This window comes from Garra rufa, chromosome 10 (assembly GCF_049309525.1).
Source record: "Garra rufa chromosome 10, GarRuf1.0, whole genome shotgun sequence".
Classification (NCBI taxonomy): domain Eukaryota; kingdom Metazoa; phylum Chordata; class Actinopteri; order Cypriniformes; family Cyprinidae; genus Garra; species Garra rufa.
In genome coordinates, this window is record NC_133370.1 from 10,002,630 (window position 1) to 10,019,684 (window position 17,055).

Consider the following 17,055-nt stretch of genomic DNA (forward strand, 5'->3'; position numbering starts at 1 on the left):
GTGTGTAAAAACTGCACCAGCTTAGCATCTCTCCTGCCCAGATCATCAATCTCCTGCTTCAGTTGCTCCAAGAGTCCTTCAGCTCGCCTCACTTCAGCTTTTTCTCGATCTCTGATCATCTTTATCACCTCAGAGCGGCTTCTCTCAATGGAGCGGATCAGTTCAGTAAAGATCCTCTCACTGTCCTCCACTGCTGCCTGTGCAGAGCGCTGTTATGACACACAAAGAATCAATTACTTTAGTTTGTTAGTTTCTAACTATTCAGCATTTATTTTTCTCCTGTTTATAACTTACCTTATGAGTCTCCACAGCTTCTTTCAGCATCTGAAGCCAATTCTCTTTCTCCTGGATTGTCTGCTGACACTTTCTTTGTATGTCCTTTAACTTTTTCTATTAACAGTAACAGATAACATGTAGATCCAGTGACATTAACCTGCATTAAACTAACATTAGTTTTTATACCTGTTTCTCAGTCCTCTCTGCTTCTGTCGAAACAGTGTGATGATTTTTATGTTCATCCATCGTACACAAAAAACATATACACTTTTGGTCAGTACAACAGTAAACCTCCAGCAGTCTGTCATGTTGAGAGCAGATCATCTCCTTGAGTCGTCCAGTGGCTTTAACCAATTTGTGTTTCTTATCTTTAAAGAAACTGTCATGTTGTTCAAGGTGATTTTGACAGTAGGAGTTTAAACACAACAGACAGGACCTGACAGCTTTACATTTTCTCCCAGTGCAGATATCACACTCCACATCTCCAGGTCCAGCATAAGTGGGAGCAGGAAAAGCGGGTTGTACTTTTGCTGTCTTCAGTTTCTCCACCATTTCAGCCAGCATCACATTCTTGTTTAAAGCAGGTCTTGGATTGAAGGCCTGTCTGCACTGAGGGCAGCTGTAAACTCTGTTTAGGTCATCCTGATTCCAGTATTCTGTAATGCAGTTCACACAGTAACTGTGTCCACAGGGGATGGTCACTGGATCCTTCAGTAGATCCAGACAGACTGAACAGCTGAACTGATCATGAGCCACAGAAATACTGGCTTCTGCCATTTTACTTCATGCAGAACAACAGAAAAAAAAATAGTTAGGTTTAGGTAATCCTAATCCTGGGTAATCCTAAACCCCAGATTCGCAACGGCTCTGGCTGCTCAATTTCTGATTGGCTGCCTGTTGCCAAGAGTCCAACAGCAACAAGCAAACACCGCTCCTTTTCACACTGAACAAACTTAATACCGCTTTTAACTTACAGGTGGGAAACATTTCTTTACCCAGGGTTAAAAGCAGTGTTTAAAACGATGATAACCCAGGGTTAAGAAAGAGAGAGATATAGCTCAACAGCACTTGTGAAGTTATGTGTAGCCTAAAACGTGAAAAATCCAGTGATAGCTTCTTTGCTCAGTGTTTTTACCAGAACCGAAAAGTTTCCTGGTTCTGCGTAAAATGAAACTGAAACTAGCCTCGCTTGAGTAAATGTAAAAACAAAAACAACCATTAGAGGGCAATCACACACAGCACAAACATTTGAGGTCAAAAGTTTACACGTAGAACCTGCAAAATGTTTATTTTACCAAAATAAGAGGGATCTTACAAAATGCATGTTATTATTTTTATTTAATACTGACATGAATAAGATATTTTAGATAAAAGACGTTTACATATAGCTCACAAGAGAAAATAGTTGAATTTATAAAAATGACCCCAATCAAAAATGATCCACAGATTGTTTTTTTTTTTTTTTTTTTTTTTGTAGTGATAGTTGTTTATAAGTCCCTTGTTTGTCCTGAACAGTTAAACTATCAGCTCTTCAGAAAAATCCCAAAAACAAAAAACCAAAACAAACAACAGGTTTCCCTTGTATCATCTTTGGACACAAACAGACTTTCCTGTACAGTTTATGCTGTAGTGAAGCATTTAATGAGTCCACTTTCTAGTCTGGTAAGATGTACTTTCAGGATTGTCACCAGAAAGATGAGAGAGAGGCAGCTGCTTTACCAGGAAGCTTAAACCTGAAACATGACACTATTACTCACAGAATCTCTGCAGGTGACAGTTTCAGTGATGATCCCAAACCCTGGGTAGAACGGTTGAGTAAATCTGGTCTGGATTCTGTGGATGAGGGTCATTGTGCCAGAGACGCTGTAAAAGGACAGAATTCCTGCACTGTGATCCACATACACTCCTATTCTAGAGGAACTGTGGAATGCAAGGAGTTTAACTGCTTTTTGATTGTGCCTGAATGCGTACCTGGAGTCAGAGCAGGACAATCTCCAGGACTGATCATTAAATCCAAATACACACCCAAAACCTCCGCCCTTCCTGCTAATGCTCTTATATGACACTGATATTCCAACACCAGCCGTCCCACTCCACTCCACCTCCCAGTAACAGCGCCCACAGACGTTCTCTTTACACAACACCTGAGCAAAACCATGAAATCGGTCCGGATGAACAGCATACTTCTGCTCAGTCCCAATAAAAGTAGCCACTCTGTTGCCTTCCGACAGACGGAGGTATTTAAGTGCGGTGTTCGGGTCCAGGGTGAGCTGACAGTAATCTGAAAATAAATTTACAGCAATTTAAATACGACATTAAAATAATCACCTTTCTTATTTAATTAAGATTTGTTATAGTTCAAGTTTTACCATGTCACTGTTATCAACAATTATGTGTTAGATCAGTGGTTCTCAAACTTTTTTGGTAGCGGCCCCCTTTAAACCTTTAAAAAAATCTGGGGGCCCCCCCCTCCCGAAAATACCTATCCCACCTAAGACTAATAAATGATTTTACTAAACATAATGAAAAATTAACGCTTTCTTAGTTAAAAAAAATAGCACAGGGAGAATAACTGTTATTATAATTCTAATTCTAACTTTTATACTTGGTAGCACTGGTGTTCCCAACTTCAAAAAGTTAGGAGCACCAAAAAAATATAGGAGCACCCAATTTATTTTTAGTAATGTGCCGATATTGTGTACTAAGACCGGTGGAAATGCAAAGCTTCAATTTTCTAGGCTGATAAGATTAGGAACTACATTCCCATTCCGGCGTAATAGTCAAGGAAGTTTGCCGCCGTAATAAGGCTGAAGCAGGAGCAGTAATACCACGCAGCACATGTGCAAATGCTAAACTAGCTGGGAACTCATTTCTGATAATACTCCGCCTGCTTCGGCCATATTACGGCAGCAAACTTCCTTGACTATTACGCCGGAATGGAAGTGTAGTTCCTAATCTTATCAGCCTAGAAACTCGCAGCTTTGCATTTCCACTGGTCTTAGTACACGATATAACTACAGAAGAGTCAAGTTTTAAATACAACAAATATCGAAACTCGTTGGTCATTTTTGAACGCCATTTTTGATATCGCCAGAACAGGAGAATGGCTGAATGGATTTCAAAACGGTAAAAATCAATTTATTAACTTGGGGGGAGTTGGAGAATGAGCCTATTTCCAAAAAAAGTGGAGTGTTCCTTTAAGGAATCTACAGTTTAAATAACAAATAAACAACACAGTTCTTTCTTAGTCGTGTAAACAACAAATGCAGGCATGATCAAAGTAGGCTACTCTTTCAGTATTCAAAGTGCGAATAGAGACCGAATTTTCCCATCATGATACGCTATAGACAACTAAACAACTTAGCCCACATACTAATAACAGCCTAGATATTTTATGTAGCCTAATTTGCGCGCATTGGGGAGTCGATCTCTAAACGTGGGGTATTAAAAGTGCTTTTGAAAGCATGTGCGCGTTTTACTTTTGGTTTCATTTTAACGATCGCGGGAATCAGCAGCGCTGAGCGTGCATTCTACAATACAAGACATTACTTTTACAACACCATTTGAAAGTGGGAGGACACAAACAGGATTTTGAAAAGCCCCAAGTGGAAATTACACCCCTGCATGAGCTGAACTCTGCCGCTGAGTTATCATTTGTGAATGTATGCTGCATTGTACAGTATACTGAGGCGCCAGAATGCTGCAGTCCAGCGGAGCGCAGTGTCAGTAACATCTCTGCTGGATGCGACAAAGCAACAGTTGCAAATCATTTTAACTTTGAAGCCGAGAGCAATTATACCTCGTCATATTTTATGCATTGAGCTTTTGAATGACCAGTACCTGAATGGGTCTGTGCGAATTCATCTATGGTTTGCTCTTCTCTTTCACACACTGATCCATCTCCCATTCTAAGTTAACGTCCTTTGGCTGTTTACATTTTTATATATTTTTTTCTGCTGATGGCCCGCACCCCCCCCTTGCAATACTCGTGCGTCCCCCACTTTGAGAACCACTGTGTTAGATGAATCCATTTTGCAATAACTTGCACCAAACAACCATAACAAGGTTAATGATTATTGAAACAACCAAGAACCACGAAACTAAGGCATATGCAAAAGTGAACATGTAGAGACAACCCACAATTATAAACAAACCTAAGCAGATATACAATGCCTTGCGAAGATATTGCATACCTTTTTAAATGACTTTTTTCCCCCCACATAAATATACACTGCATACACCATAATGGCAAAGCAAAAAAACAGGTTTTTAACAACTTTGCAAATTTATTAAAAATAAAAACCTTCAATGGTTCCATTGCACAAGTATTCATACCCTTATCTGGGGCAGCTAAAAATTTGGCTCAGGTGCATTCATATTGCCTGCAGATGTTACTACACTTTGTGTGGCAAATTAAATTAAATAGGTATGATTTGGAAAGGCAGGCACATCCTAATATAAAGTGTAACAGCTGAAAATGCTTATCAGAGCAAAAACCAAGCCCTGAGGTAAAAAAAAAAAAAAGTGCCAGAAACAGGATTGCGTCAAGCAACACATCTGGGAAAGAGAAATTCTGGGGAATTTTTTTTTGCTGCATTGGAGGTTCTCAGAAGCATGTATTCTCCGTTACCCTTAATGGAATAAGTCTGAAACAACCAGGAATCTTCCAAAAGCTGGCCTCCTGGTCAAACTGAGCAATTGATGGAAAAGGGCTTTGGTTAGAGTGGCGACACTGTAGTTGAGCTCCATGAGCTCATATGTGCAGAAGGGAGAAACTTACACAAAGAAAATTCAAAACATCATGTTTGAAGGAAACCATGCACTGCTCATCACCCACAGAGTACTATCCCAAAAGTAAAGTGTGCTGGTAGCTGAAGCACTCATCAGAGTAAAAGGAAAGCTCAACACAGCAAAATAGAGATAGCTTTAATGAAAACCCAGTCCTGAGCATTCAGAACTTCAGACTGGGCAGAATGTTCACCTTCCAACAGGGCAATGACCCCAAGCACACAGCAAGAGTGGTTTATAAACAACTCTGTGAATCTTCTCGAGTGGCCCAGCCAGAGCCCTGGCTTGAACCTAATAAAATATTTCCAGAGAAACCAAAAATATCTGCCAGACCTAAGATGTCATAGCTTGAGAGGTGAAGAGAAGAAATGCAGATATCTGCCAAATTCTGATGTGCAAAGCTTGTCGCATCATACCCAAAAAGACTTGAGGCTGTAAAGATGCTTCAGCTAAGTACTGGTACGAATATTCAAGCAATGTACTTTCAGTTTTAAATTTTTTAATGCATTTACAAAGTAGTGACAATTCTGTTTTTGCTTTGTCATTATGTTGCATTGAGTGTATATTGGTGGGGGGGCATTTCAAGCAATTTAACATAAGGCAGCAACATGAAAAAAAAAATGAAGGGGTATGAATACTTTTACAAGACACTGTATAAGAAAATAAACCAAAAACAACAAAAACCAACCAGTACAGTGTGAGTACACAAAGTGATGTGTAAGTGCAACCTATAAATTCTCACATGGTAATGTCATTTCAGTTTTTCGTATTAAAACTTACATTGCAAAAACTCATCTCTGGTCTTGAGTTCAGAGGTGGTTACAACCTCCATGTGTGGTACTACTAAAATCAAGAGATATAAATGGTGTTATTCACATTGACAGAAATAATGTAATCAATTTCTTCTAGTGCCTATATGATACAGTATTTCAAACAAATGATTAAATTACAAACTTAAACTTTACCATATATATTTTCTGTTGCTTCCTTGCAGAGGTCCTCAAGTTTCTCTTTTAGCATAGCGACCAATTCTTCAACATCATCATAAGAGAGAAGAGAACTGAAATTGATGTCATCTCTAGGCGCAGGAGGAACAGAGAGAGACTGGAAACTCTACAAAGGGCCAAAAACAGAACAGACTTAATAAATAATAAATAAATGGCTAATAAATAACAAAATCTATTACCTGCAGGAAATGGATGAGATCGTCTGTGTGTAAAATGTGTTTGCTTCAAGAGTCCTTCAGCTCGCCTCACTTCAGCCTGTTCCCGATCTCTGATCATCTGTATCACCTCAGAGCAGCTTCTCTCAATTGAGCGGATCAGTTCAGTAAAGATTCTTTCCCTGTTTTTCACTGCTGCCAATGCAGAGCGCTGTTGGGACACAAAGACAAGTCTGAAAAGAGTCCAGAAAGAGCCTAAAACATTCTTATTCCTATTGAAACTCACCTTATGAGTTTTCACAGCCACTTTCAGCTCTTGAATCTCCTTCTCTCTCTCCTGGATTCTCTTCTGGAACTTTCTGTGTCCCAAAGCTGTTTCTATAACAGTAACATGCATCATAAATGTGTGCAACTAGCATTTGCAATAACAATACGTGCCTTTCCTACCTGTTTCTCCATCCTCTCTGCTTTAGTTGAAATAGTGTGATGATTTTTGTGCTCATTCATAGTACACAACAAATACATCGCTGGTCTGTGTGACAGTAAACCTCCAGCAGTCTGTCATGTTGAGAGCAGATCATCTCCTCGAGTCGCCCAGTGGCATGAACCAAATTGTGTTTCTTATCTTTAAAGAAACTGTCATGCTGTTCTAGGTGACACTGACAGTAAGAGTTTAGACAATTCAGACAGGACCTAACAGCTTTGTATTTTCGCCCAGTGCAGACGTCACACTCCACATCTCCAGGTCCAGTGTAACTCAGAGCAGAACGAGCTGTTTGGACTTTAGTCTTCTTTAGCTTCTCCACCATTTCAGCCAGCATCACATTCTTTTTTAAAGCAGGTCTTGGAGTAAAGTTCTCTCTGCACTGAGGGCAGCTGTAAACTTTCTACTGACCATCTTGATCCCAGAAGTCTGTAATGCAGCTCATGCAGTAACTGTGTCCACAGGGGATGGTCACTGGGTCCTTTAGTAGATCCAGACAGATCGGACAGCTGAACTGATCTTGAGCCAATGAAATACTGGATTCTGCCATTTCAATGCATGTACAGTCATGGCCAAAAATTTGAGAATGACAGAAATATTAGTTTTCACAAAGTTTGCTGCTAAACTGCTTTTAGATCTTTGTTTCAGTTGTTTCTGTGATGTACTGAAATATAATTACAAGCACTTCATACGTTTCAAAGGCTTTTATCGACAATAACTAGGGATGCAACGATACAATTTTTTCAAAACCGATCCGATACCAAAAATTCTGAGTATCCGTCGATACCGATACCAGGTCGATATCAGTGGGGTATTTTACCTTTAAAACTAAAGAATGTATACAATTCACTTTGTCTTTAAGATTTATTAGTTTTAGGTAAAGAAGGAAATACCAAATGTTCTTGCACATTGTTGGATAAAAAGGGGGGAAAAAAGAGATACATGCATGAATGCAATCAAATACATAAATTCATATTAAGATTAATGTTTTGAAAACAAATATTATTTTGAAAACCGAAATATTACAGATAAATAACTGAACAGATCTGCCAGCAGAAGGCGGCAAGACACTGATTTAATTACTGAATCATTTCATTCATTTGATTCGTTCGAACGGATGGTTCATTCAGGAATAAAGCAAGTGACTCTCTGTTTGAATGGGAAATTGAATCATTTTACAAGATTAGTTTAAAAACGCACATTCATTCATAAACGAAACACCGCTGTGTTTAAATGGAGATACGCAGCAGCTCAGTTGTGACTTGGAGACTACTTTTGACGATGAAATACAGCAAAATCAGGCAATAGTGTTATAGTCAGACAATGCAAATCATTTAATAATAACTTATTTAACTGCTGTATTAAACAATATCTCATTTACAAAGTATCAACAAAGAAAGTATTAAAAGCTGTCGAAGTCCTTGTGTTGTTTTGCGTGATGCTTTTGAAGATGCTTGATTAAATTTGTGGTGTTGTAATTCGAAACACTACTTCCACCTCTTGAAACTTTGGCTTTGCAAATATTACAATTTGCAGTGCTACTAGCTGCTGTATCAAGAGTAAAATATTTCCAAATCAGGGACATGTTTACCGCGCTGAGGTAGACTTTGCATGTAAAAGTTCCCTCTGAACTCTCCTGTCACACTCACGTCACTTGTGGTTGTGTAAGCAGCGCAATGTATTTTAAATGTATTTTATTTTTAAGGCAATGTTTTAAAATAATTGTGTTCTTGTATGAATTATTATAGTTTTTACAGTTGACTATTATTTCTTGCTATTTATTCAATCAAACTCTGGTAACGGTATCGAATTTGGATCGGTCACGCATCACTGATATCTGATCCATTCAAAAAGCTTGGATTGGCATCGATACCGATCCAAAGTATTGGATCGATGCAACCCAAACAATAACATGACATTTATGCAAAGAGTCAGTATTTGCAGTGTTGGCCCTTTTTTTTCAGGACCTCTGCAATTCGACTGGGCATGCTCTCAATCAACTTCTGGGCCAAATCCTGACTGATAGCAACCCATTCTTTCATAATCACTTCTTGGAGTTTGTCAGAATTAGTGGGTTTTTGTTTGTCCACCCCCCTCTTGAGGATTGTCCACAAATTCTCAATGGGATTAAGATCTGGGGAGTTTCCAGGCCACAGACCCAAAATTTCAACGTTTTGGTCCCCGAGCCACTTAGTTATCACTTTTGCCTTATGGCACGGTGCTCCATCGTGCTGGAAAATGCATTGTTCTTCACCAAACTGTTGTTGGATTGTTGGAAGAAGTTGCTGTTGGAGGGTGTTTTGGTACCATTCTTTATTCATGGCTGTGTTTTGGGGCAAAATTGTGAGTGAGCCCACTCCCTTGGATGAGAAGCATCCCCACACATGAATGGTCTCAGGATGCTTTACTGTTGGCATGACACAGGACTGATGGTAGCCCTCACCTTTTCTTCTCCGGACAAGCCTTTTTCCAGATGCCCCAAACAATCGGAAAGAGGCTGTGTCGGAGAATATGACTTTGCCCCAGTCTTCAGCAGTCCATTCGCCATACTTTTTGCAGAAGATCAATCTGTCCCTGATGTTTTCTTTGGAGAGAAGTGGCTTCTTTGCTGCCCTTCTTGACACCAGGCCGTCTTCCAAAAGTCTTCGCCTCACTGTGCGTGCCGATGCGCTCACACCTGCCTGCTGCCATCCCTGAGCAAGCTCTGCACTGGTGGCACTCCGACCCTGCAGCTGAATCCTCTTTAGGAGACGATCCTGGCGCTTGCTGGACTTTCTTGGACGCCCTGAGGCCTTCTTAACAAGAATTGAACCTCTTTCCTTGAAGTTCTTGATGATCCTATAAATTGTTGATTTAGGTGCAATCTTAGTAGCTGCAATATCCTTGCCTGTGAAGCCATTTTTAAGCAACCCAATGATGGCTGTACGTGTTTCTTTGCAGGTCACCATGGTTAACAATGGAAGAACAATGATTTCAAGCATCACCCTCCTTTTAACATGTCAAGTCTGCCATTCTAACCCAATCAGCCTGTTATAATGATCTCCAGCCTTGTGCTCATCAACATTCTCAACTGAGTTAACAAGACGATTACTGAAATGATCTCAGGAGGTCCTTTAATAACAGCAATTAAATGCAGTGGAAATTTTTTTTGGGATTAAGTTAATTTTCATGGCAAAGAAAGACTATGCAATTCATCTGATCACTCTTCATAACATTCTGGAGTATATGCAAATTGCTATTATAAAAACTTAAGCAGCAACTTTTCAAATGTCCAATATTTATGTAATTCTCAAAACTGGCCACGACTATAGACAAAAACAGAGACACATGAAACAGCACTTAACTTGAACTTTCTGGTTATTTGTTCCAGAAAGCGGAGCAAGCGTTTAAAAGCGTGAAATCATTTGTTTATCCTTAAAAGCGCTTTATCTATCAACCTGGTAACGTTACCTTGTTCATATTTTTTTGTACGTAAATCCATGCGTACCTGCAGAAAGCGCGGTTAGAAAAAAGACTGCGTGAGTACACTGCTCGGGTAATGTTAAGATGACACCCACAGCAATAAAAAGCTATGCTTTGTAGATTTTACCAGGGATGCATTGCATTCCGCTTCAAAATGGTACGCCGTTGAGCTCTTTTTTTCTTCTTCTTCTGTGGGTTTACTGGCGGGTCGCATACCAACTTTTAGGTGCATACCGCCACCACCTGTGCCGGAGTGTGAAGTGATTTCAGACTAGGAGTACTGTGATGACTATATTCTATTTTTGAGTCCACTATTCTTAATGAATTGTATAACTTTCTTTATTATTTTACCGGATCCTTCGTTTGCTGCAGTAACATTGCATAACACGCAACGGCTCTGGCTGCTCAATTTCTGATTGGCTGTCTGTTGCCAAGAGTCCAGCAGCAACAAGCATACACCGCTCTTTTTAACACCGAACCAACTTATCACCGCTTTTAACTTACAGATGTGAAACGTTTCTTTACCCAGGGTTAAAAGCAGTGTTTAAAACGATGAATACCCAGGGTCAAAAAAGAAAGAGATAGGGTAGAGTGGGGGAAAACGCCCCCCTTAAGGAAAATGTGACATTACAGTGAAACAAAACATAAATGTGACTAGAACTGCCATCCCGGTTTTGAGTGACTATGGCAGAAGTTATTCACCAAATATTAAAATTGCTCAGCCTTCATAATTAATTAGTATTTTGACTGAACATATTTTTGTACAAAGGGGGCGTTTTACCCCTCAACGTAGGGGGCGTTTTACCCCACAAGCCAATGTCTTTTTTTTTTTTTAATTTTTAAAATACAATTATATTCCTTATAAATAACCTATCCTCTCAAACTACAGACTTCACTATTCATCTATCATACATCACTGTGGTATCCTACAGAACAATATTCTCTTAAACACTTGTTTACTAATCTGAAAATTATAGCATTTTCCATGAAATCCTCTTCTCTTCAAACACGTCGCTGGTGTCAGCTTTTTCAAGGAGATTTGTTTATCCCCGTTGTCAACGTAGTGCATTGCAACAATGAAAGGGTATCTTGATTTTCTCTAGTGGTTATTTTGGGAAAAAAAGGTAGGGCGGGCGTTTTACCCCAGGGGGGCGTTTTCCCCCACTCTACCCTATAGCTCAACAGCACTTGTGAAGTGAGGTGTAGCCAGATAAAACATGTGTTTTGAAGACGCGACTCACCTAAAAAAATCCAGTAATTGCTTCTTTGCTCAGTTTTTTTTTTTTTGCCAGAACCGAAAAGTTTCCTGGTTCTACGTAAAATGAAACTGAAACTAGCCTCGTTTGAGTAAATGTAAAAACAAAAACAACCATTAGAGGGCGATCACACACACCATAAACAGTTGAGGTCAAAAGTGTACATGTAGAATCTGCCAAAATCTTTATTTTACCAAAATGAGAGGGATCTTACAATAAACAATAACATGCATTTATTTAATACTGACATGAATAAGATATTTTAGATAAAAGACGTTTACATATAGTCCACAAGAGAAAATAGTTAAAATAATAAAAATGACCCCAATCAAAAATGATCCACAGATTTTTTTTTTTTTTTTTTTTTTAGTGATAGTGTTCATAAGTCCCTTGTTTGTCCTGAACAGTTAAACTATCAGCTCTTCAGAAAAATCCTTTGCCAAGAAAAAACAAAAACAAAAAAACAAAAACAACAGGTTTCCCTTGTATCATCTTTGGACACAAACAGACTTTCCTGTACAGTTTATGCTGTAGTGAAGCATTTAATGAGTCCACTTTCTAGTCTGGTAAGATGAATGAATGAATGAATGATGCATTTGTATAGCGCTTTCATGTGTATTTCCGTACACCCAAAGCGCTTTACAATCATATGGGGGATCTCTCCTCAACCACCACCAGTGTGCAGCATCCACTTGGATGATGCGTCGGCAGCCACAGTACAACGGCGCCGGTGCGCTCACCACACACCAGCTACAGGTGGAGAGGAGAGAGTGATATAGCCAATTTAATGGAAGGGGATTATTAGGAGGCCATGATTGACTAGGGCCAGTGGAGGGAATTTGGCCAGGACACCGGGGTTACACCCCTACTCTTTACGAGAAGTGCCATGGGATTTTTTGTGACCACAGAGAGTCAGGACCTCGGTTTAACGTCTCATCCGAAGGACGGTGCTTTTTACAGTATAGTGTCCCCATCACTATACTGGGGCATTAGGACTTTCAGGATTGTCACCGGAAAGATGAGAGAGAGAGGCAGCTGCTTTACCAGGAAGCTTAAACCTGAAACATGACACTATTACTCACAGAATCTCTGCAGGTGACAGTTTCAGTGATGATCCAAAATTGATCCCAAACCCTGGGTAGAGTGGTTGAGTAAATGTGGTCTGGATTCTGGGGATGAGGGTCACTGTGCCAGAGACGCTGTAAAAGGACAGAATTCCTGCTCTGTGATCTACATACAATCCTATTCTAGAGAAACTGTGGAATACAGGGAGTTTAACTGCTTTCTGAATGCGTACCTGGAGTCAGAGCAGGACAATCTCCAGGACTGATCATTAAATCCAAATACACACCCAAAACCTCCGCCCTTCCTGCTAACGCTCTTATATGACACTGATATTCCAACACCAGCCGTCCCACTCCACTCCACCTCCCAGTAACAGCGCCCACAGACGTTCTCCAGGGTGAGCTGACAGTAATCTGAAAATAAATTTACAGCAATTCAAATAATACATTAAAAAAAAATCACCTCTCTTAATTAAGATTTGTTATAGTTAAAGTTTTACCAGGTCACTGTTATCAAAAATTATGTGTCAGATGAATCCATTTTGCATTAACTTGCACCAAACAACTATAACAAGGTTAATGATTATTATTCCATGGAATGTCTGGATACTGGATTCTGATTGGCTGGCAGGTGTGCAGTAAAACCGTTTAATGCACAGGTAGTTCCAAGTCAGTTTAATCACCGTTCTATATTAATGCGCTGCTTTAATTGATGCACGCAAACACAGAGTGATTGAGAGAGACAGAGAGAGAGATATCGGAGATCGCATTGTGCTGCACACATACATAAACTTCTTGTCAGCACTTCCCCGCGATTCTTATTGTTAAACATATCCATTGCCTTGCAAAGATATGCATACCTTTTTAAATGACTTTTTTCCACATCAATATGCACTGCATACACCATAATGGCAGAGAAAAACCAGGTTTTTAAACATCTTTGCAAATGTATTAAAAATAAAAACCTGAAATGATTCCATTGCACAGGTATTCATACCCTTATCTGGGGCAGCTAAAATTTGGCACAGTTGCATTCATATTGCCTGCAGATTTTACTACACTTTTTGTGGCAAATTCAATTAAATAGGTATGATTTGGAAAGGCAGGCACATCTTAATATAAGGTCTAACAGCTGAAAGTGCATATCAGAGCAAAACCCAGCCCTGAGGTCAAAAAAAGTGCCAGAATCAGGATTGCGTCAAGCCACACATCTGGGAAAAAGAAATTCTGGGAAAGAGAAATTCTGCTGCATTGAAGGTTCACAGAAGCATGTATTCTTCGCTACCCTTAATGGAAGAAGTCTGGAACAACCAGGACTCTTCCTAGAGCTGGCCTCCTGGTCAAACTGAGCAATCGATGGAAAAGGGCTTTGGTTAGAGTGGCGACACTGTAGTTGAGCTCCATGAGCTCATATGTGCAGAAGGGAGAAACTTACACAAAGAAAATTCCTTACATCATGTTTGAAGGAAACCAGGCACTGCTCATCACCCACAGAGTACTATCCCAAAAGTAAAGTGTGCTGGTAGCTGAAGCACTCATCAGAGTAAAAGGAAAGCTCAACACAGCAAAATAGAGATAGCTTTAATGAAAAACCCAGTCCTGAGCATTCAGAACTTCAAACTGGGCAGTAGGTTCACTTTTCAACAGGGCAATGACCCCAAGCACACAGCAAGAGTGGTTTATAAACAACTCTGTGAATCTCCTCGAGTGTCCCAGCCAGAGCCCTGGCTTGAACCTAATAAAATATTTCCGGAGAAACCAAAAAATGTCTGCCAGACCTAAGATGTCATAGCTTGAGAGGTGAAGAGAAGAAATGCAGATATCTGCCAAATTCTGATGTGCAAAGCTTGTCGCATTATACCCAAAAAGACTTGAGGCTGTAAAGATGCTTCAGCTAAGTACTGGTACGAATACTTAAGCAATGTACTTTCAGTTTTTAATTTTTTAATGCATTTACAAAGTAGTGACAATTCTGCTTTTGCTTTGTCATTATGTTGCATTGAGTGTAGATTGGTGAGGGGAGGGGGGGCATTTCAAGCAATTTAACATAAGGCAGCAACATGAAAAAAAAAATGAAGGGGTATGAATACTTTTAAAAGGCACTGTAAGAAAATAAACCAAAAACAACAAAAACCAACCAGTACAGTGTGAGTACACAAAGTGATGTGTAAGTACAACCTATAAATTCTCACATGGTAATGTAATTTCAGTTTTTCGTATTAAAACTTACATTGCAAAAACTCATCTCTGGTCTTGAGTTGAGGTGGTTACAACCTCCATGTGTGGTACTACTAAAATCAAGAGATGTCAATGGTGTTATTCAGAAACAGAAAAAATGTAACCAATTTCTTCTAGTGCCTGTATGATACATTATTTCAAACAAATGACCAAATTACAAACTTAAACTTTACCATATATATTTTCTGTTGCTTCCTTGCAGAGGTCCTCAAGTTTCTCTCTTAGCATAGCGACCGATTCATCAACATCATCATAAGAGAGAAGAGAACTGACATTGATGTCATCTCTAGGCGCAGGAGGAACAGAGAGAGACTGGAAACTCTACAAAGGGCCAAAAACAGAACAGACTTAATAAATAATAAAATAAATGGCTAATAAATAACAAAATCTATTACCTGCAGGAAATGGATGTGATCGTCTGTGTGTAAAATGTGTTTGCTTCAAGAGTCCTTCAGCTCGCCTCACTTCAGCCTGTTCCCGATCTCTGATCATCTGTATCACCTCAGAGCGGCTTCTCTCAATTGAGCGGATCAGTTCAGTAAAAATTCTTTCCCTGTTTTTCACTGCTGCCAATGCAGAGCACTGTTGGGACACAAAGACAAGTCTGAAAAGAGTCCAGAAAGAGCCTAAAACATTCTTATTCTTGTTGAAACTCACCTTATGAGTTTTCACAGCCACTTTCAGCTCTTGAATCTCCTTCTCTCTCTCCTGGATTCTCTTCTGGAACTTTCTGTGTCCCAAAGCTGTTTCTATAACAGTAACATGCATCATAAATGTGTGCAACTAGCATTTGCAATAACAATACGTGCCTTTCCTACCTTTTTCTCCATCCTCTCTGCTTTAGTTGAAATAGTGTGATGATTTTTGTGCTCATTCATAGTACACAACAAATACATCGCTTTTCTGTGTGACAGTAAACCTCCAGCAGTCTGTCATGTTGAGAGCAGATCATCTCCTTGAGTGGCCGAGTGGCATGAACCAAATTGTGTTTCTTATCTTTAAAGAAACTGTCATGTTGTTCTAGGTGACACTGACAGTAAGAGTTTAGACAATTCAGACAGGACCTAACAGCTTTGTATTTTCGCCCAGTGCAGACGTCACACTCCACATCTCCAGGTCCAGTGTAACTCAGAGCAGAACGAGCTGTTTGGACTTTAGTCTTCTTTAGCTTCTCCACCATTTCAGCCAGCATCACATTCTTTTTTAAAGCAGGTCTTGGAGTAAAGTTCTCTCTGCACTGAGGGCAGCTGTAAACTTTCTACTGACCATCTTGATCCCAGAAGTCTGTAATGCAGCTCATGCAGTAACTGTGTCCACAGGGGATGGTCACTGGGTCCTTTAGTAGATCCAGACAGATCGGACAGCTGAACTGATCTTGAGCCAATGAAATACTGGATTCTGCCATTTCAATGCATGTACAGTCATGGCCAAAAATTTGAGAATGACAGAAATATTAGTTTTCACAAAGTTTGCTGCTAAACTGCTTTTAGATCTTTGTTTCAGTTGTTTCTGTGATGTACTGAAATATAATTACAAGCACTTCATACGTTTCAAAGGCTTTTATCGACAATAACAATGGATGCAGCGATACCATTTTTTCGAAAACCAATCTGATCCGAAACCAAAAATTCTGAATATCGGATATCAGTGGGGGTATTTTACCTTCAAAACTAAAGAATGTATACAATTCACTTTGTCATTAAGATTTATTAGTTTTAGGTAAAGAAGGAAATACCAAATGTTCTTGCACACTGTTGGATAAAAAGGGGGGGAAATAGATACATGCATGAATGCAATCAAATTCATAAATTCATATTAAGATTAATGTTTTCAAAATAACATTTTGAAAACCGAAATATTACAGATAAATAACTGAACAGATCTGCCAGCAGAAGGTGGCAAGACACTGATTTAATTACTGAATCATTTCATTCATTTGATTCGTTCGAACGGATGGTTCATTCAGGAATAAAGCAAGTGTCTCTCTGTTTGAATGGGAAATTGAATCATTTTACAAGATTAGTTTAAAAACGCACATTCATTCATAAACGAAACAACGCTGTGTTTAAATGGAGATACGCAGCAGCTCAGTTGTGACTTGTTGGAGACTACTTTTGACGATGAAATAGAGCAAAATCAGGCAATAGTGTTATAGTCAGACAATGCAAATCATTTAATAATAACTTATTTAACTGCTGTATTAAACAATATCTCATTTACAAAGTATTAACAAAGAAAGTATTAAAAGCTGTCGAAGTCCTTGTGTTGTTTTGCGTGATGCTTTTGAAGATGCTTGATTAAATTTGTGGTGTTGTAATTCGAAAC

The 17,055-nt window shown here is 39.3% G+C and overlaps 3 pseudogenes; all 3 read right to left on the reverse strand.

The window, feature by feature from the left end:
* LOC141344456 (E3 ubiquitin/ISG15 ligase TRIM25-like) overlaps positions 1 to 1,053 on the reverse strand; it is a 2,809-nt pseudogene extending 1,756 nt beyond the window's left edge.
* A 542-nt stretch (positions 1,054 to 1,595) lies between these two features.
* Positions 1,596 to 9,705, reverse strand: LOC141344004 (E3 ubiquitin/ISG15 ligase TRIM25-like; annotated as a pseudogene).
* Positions 9,706 to 11,589: 1,884 nt separating this feature from the next.
* LOC141344006 (E3 ubiquitin-protein ligase TRIM47-like) lies at positions 11,590 to 16,135 on the reverse strand (annotated as a pseudogene).
* Positions 16,136 to 17,055: the final 920 nt, after the last annotated feature.